The sequence below is a fragment of the Nicotiana tabacum genome, chromosome 17, assembly GCF_000715075.1.
Source record: "Nicotiana tabacum cultivar K326 chromosome 17, ASM71507v2, whole genome shotgun sequence".
Classification (NCBI taxonomy): Eukaryota; Viridiplantae; Streptophyta; class Magnoliopsida; order Solanales; family Solanaceae; genus Nicotiana; species Nicotiana tabacum.
The window spans coordinates 67,278,985-67,283,921 of record NC_134096.1 but is presented as its reverse complement, the minus strand read 5'-3'; positions in this window follow the sequence as shown (position 1 = coordinate 67,283,921).

The following is a 4,937-nucleotide window of genomic DNA, read 5'->3' as shown; positions in this document are numbered from 1 at the left end:
TTCGTAAATTTGTAACCCACTTATATGTTATCCTTGTTAGGAGATTTGAAGGTGTGAGCCTGTGTCTGTCATTTTATTTTGGTACACCATTGAGGGCTATAAGTCCAAAAGTAATTTTTATGATTTATTACAGTGGGTTTAATATGTTTCGGAATAATTGATTCCAATTTTTTTTTATGAATTATATGCCCTACCGGTATGAGGGTTCATTATATATTGTTAAAATTATTTATGAAATATATTGAAAATAAGAAAGAAAGGAAATTGAAATTTTCAGTTGGCACAATGTGCAACATACTTGTGATTCGGAGTTGAGAATGAGATCCTCATATTTTTACATGATGTGAAATATTTAAACCGGGCTGCAAGCTGCGATGGAAGTTATGTAAGGATGAGGTCCTTGTGGTGAAATATTTATGAGTTTAAAATTTTTCCTTTGTGAAATTTAATTGTACAATAATATTAATAGGAAGTCATGCCTGTTAGGCTTATTTGATAATTCTTGTATATTTTTCTGTGCATATTCAGCCATTTTGGTGCTGTAAATATTGAGTTTTAATCTATGAGATGAGTGCCCAGGTGGCGTTAAATGTGACTCATTAATTCGAGTAAGCAATCATGAGGTTTTCATGCCTCACATTCTGTTGTAAGTGTTGTGAAAATTCAAAATGAGGTGATGGTTAATATGAGATTAATTAATGAAGCTGGAATTAATTATGAACAACTTTTAAGACCAGAGATGTGGTGATGAGCATACATATGATGTGCTTCATGTCCTGATATCATTATGATAATGCAGTGCTTGTAATGCTAAGATTTGTATTATTGGTATATACCTTGTGGTATTGTGTTGGGTTGTGGATGTGTTGTTAGGAGTTATTTTGGTGTTACTCTGACAGGTGGATAGGCCCAATTACAGGGGAGACTCTACCGAAATTTCTGAAAAAATTGGGAGTTAGTAAAATTTGAAGGATTGAGATTTGCAAAGGAAGAGATAAGTTATGTTATGTGTTTGAGGGCGAATGATCCTAAGTGGGGGAGAATGTAACACCCCAGAAATTTTTTGAAGTACTTCAACACTATCAAGAAAAATTGATGTGTGCGTAGGCACGAGTTGCTATAGCCAGTTGAGACTAATACCGTGCGTTGTTGTAAAAATTAGACCTTTTGAAATGTTTGGAGTGTAAGAAATTGATCTTAAAGCTTACAAATATGGATAAAAGAAATAAACTCAAATGAGATGATGTTGTCACGCTTATCTCAAATGCGGTAGCGTGAAATCAACCATGAGTATATGTGTAAAAGAAAAATCATCAATTTGGTAACCTTAGAATAATTCTTAGAACGTTCGAGGACGAACGTTTGTTTAAGAGGCGGAGAATATAACGACCCGACTCTTTGTTTTAATAAATTAAGCCCCGTTCAGTGACTTAAGGTCTTGAGCAGCTTCGTATTATGTGTATTGACTTACGTGCGTGGTTGAATTCAGTTACCGGATGATTCAGGGTGATTTGGGACACTGGTCCCTAAAACAGAAGCTTAAATCTTAGGATTTTGATCATAGTCGGGAATGTGTGAAGATGACTCTGGAATGGAGTTCCATCAGTTTCGTTAGCTCCGTTGGGTGATTTTGGACTTAGAAGCGTGTCCGAAAAATTATTTGGAGGTCCGTAGTGGAATTAAGCTTGAAATGGCGAAAGTCGAATTTTTGGAAAGTTTGACCGGGGGGTTGACTTTTTGATATCGGGGTCGGAATCCGATTCTGAAAGTTTGAATAGTTTCGTTATGTCAATTATGACTTGTGTGAAAAATTTGAGGTCATTCCGGATTGATTTGATGTGTTTCGGCACAAGACATAGAATGTGAAAGTTCAAAGTTCATAGATTTTGATTTGAGGTATGATTCGTCGTTTTGATATTGTTCGATATGATTTGAGGTCTCGAGCAGGTCCGTGTTATGTTTTTGGACTTGATGGTATGTATGGTTGAGGTCTTGAGGTCTTGGGGGGCTCGGGTGAGTTCCGGGATGGTTTCAGATCATTTCTCCTTGTTTTGCAACTGCTGGAACTGATATCTGGTATTGTTCTTCGCGAACGCGGATGGTTTCACGCGTTCGCGAAGAAGGATTTTGGACGGCTGGAATTTTGCCCATCGCGAACGCGATGAAGAAGCTGTGAACGCGAAGAAATAGATTAGGAAAGCCTACGCGAACGTGAGTGGGCGGACGCGAACGCGTAGAGGAAAGGGAGTTGGGGGCCTACCTGCCGTTAAGCCTTCGCGAACGCGACTCGTGTCTCACGAACGCGAAGGGCAGAGGTCGGAATGCATCGCGAACGCGATGAGGATATTGCAAACGTGAAGAAGGAATTTGGGCAGCACATTTTTTGTGCTTCGCGAACGCGAAGCTATGGTTGCGAACGCGAAGAAGGCCTATCTGGGCAGAATTAAAAGTCCCAAAAATGAGGGTTTGAGTTCATAACTCAAAATCAAATTTGGAGCTCGGTAGAATGCGATTTTTGGAGAGATTCTTGCGTGGGTGTTTGGGGTAAGTGATTCTTATCCAGTTTTGATTAATTTTCATGATTGTTTCTTTGAATCCATCATTTAATTCGGATTTAATGGAGGAAAAATCAAGATTTTTATAAAATCTTCCAAAAACGAAAATTTAAGATTAGGAAGTCGAGTTGTTATTGGAATTCGATAAAATTAGTATGGTTGAACTCGTATCGGAATGGGAGTTCGGATTTCATGAAAATTTTGCCGGGTTCCGAGGGGCGGGTCTCGCGTTGACTTTTGTTGATTTTTGGAATAAAATTTTAAATCGACGTATTATTATCCGAAATTATTGCCGATGAATTTTAATGAAGTTATACAATTAATTTGGATAGATTTGAGCTGTCCGAAGGTCAATTCAAGAAAGAAGGCTATTTTGAAATATCGGCCTAACTTCAAAGAGGTAAGTGTCTTGCTTAACCTCGAGTAATGGAATTTTCCCTTAGGCATTGAGTCTTATGTGCAATTTGTGTAATTGAAAACCATGTACACGAGGTGATGAGTACGTACTTGGTTTATATGTGCAAATTTCATTGATTAAAAATCCTTAGACGCCCTTATGTATTAAATTAGAAATTATTGGCACTCATTAAATCCTCTATTTGTCATGCCTAGATCCTTGTTGTTGAAATTATTTTTACATGATGATTTGGTGTGATTGCCACCTTAATTTTTATGTGACATATTATTTTGTTGAGTTGTTCACTTCCGGATATTTTGTTAAGATTCTTTGTGCACATTATGGTCGAGCCATGGGCTCCTTATTGTGGAAAATAAAGTATTATTAATTTTTGTGGCAAGTTGTAATATTTGAGCACTTGATGTGTAATCTGTGATAAGATGTGATATTGGCACATTATATTGTGGGAGTTATGTTCGCGTGTTTGCACGAGATTTCTGTCGTGCTATTATTACTATTAATTTATGCACATGCGGCGTGACAAGGCGAGCTATTTATATATATATATATATGGGCTTGCGTATGTGGCGAGACAAGGTGAGAATATTATTATGCACGTGTGGCGAGACAAGGCGGGCATTTACTTTACTATTGCACACGTGGCGAGACAAGAGGGGTCTTTGTCGGGGATTGATTTGTGATGGGCTGGGGGCATTATTGTTGTTGCATATTTATTTTGGGACTACGAGGTGGTAACTCGGGAGATCCCCTGTTAAGCACTTACTTCGGGACTATGTTTGCACTTCCCCTTGGTTATTTTGTTTTTCCGTAATTTATAAATTTTTGTGTTTTTCGTGATGTATTATTTGACTTAATATTAAGTGTTTTGTATTTCTTGATGTATTGTGTTGACCTTGACTTTTTTGTACGAGACTTTAAGGATTTGTATATTTTGGGTTGTGCTTGTCTTTGATCATTGAGTTGTTTTAAATAAAAGAAAATTTCCAGTATGTTTAATTTAGTAAATTTTATATCCAAATCAATAGTTTATCTAATGCTTTATTTTAAAGGAAATGTCATTTTTCCTCTCTCAAACGATTTCTAAAATAAACTTATCCTTTTGTTGATTTCTTACGTGATTTAAATAATTTTAGCCTTAGTTTATTGAAAATAAATTGATCACGTGGATCTTATATACATTGAGGATATTGGCACGTGAGTTATCCGTGCAGTTGAGATATGAAATGAGGGCACGAGGTGCCGGAAAAATATGATGATTTAATTATGCGCACGAAATATCGTGGAGATATGAAAAATGGGCTGAGACCCGTGTTTATAAAAAAATATGAAAAAGTGCTGAGACCCGTGTTTATGAAAAATATAAAAATGGGCTGAGACCCGTATTTTTTTTTATGATTTTGAAATGAGGTGTCACATGGTGACTTTTTAATTGAAAGAATTATATTCAAAATATTTATTTGGAAGGAATTTTACTTAGAAAGTATTATATGAAAGAATTATATTTGAAAGAGAATTATTTGGACGAATTATATGTGAAAGACATTTATTTAAAGTACTTGATTTAATTGGGTGTAATTATAATTATTAATAGTTGAGCGATATTAATGGTATTCTTGTTTTCTACTGTGCATATCACTCGTTGTTTCATGTTGCTTTGTTGTTATTTGTTTCCTATTATTTTGTATATTATATTGCACATGTTATTAGACTAGTGAGTGTCTTGACTGTACCTCGTCTCTACTCCATTGAGGTTAGTCTTGATACTTACTGGGCACCGCTGTTGTGTGCTCACTCTACACTTCTGCACATTTTTGTGCAGAGCCAGGTATTGGAGATATCAGACTTGAGCAGAGTTAAAGCGCGAGCGTAAAGGTTCAAGGTAGAGCTGCTTGGCCGTCACAGTCCCTTGGAGTCTTTTCATTTTATTGTACTGTTAATTTGTAATCAAACAGTATTGTATATTC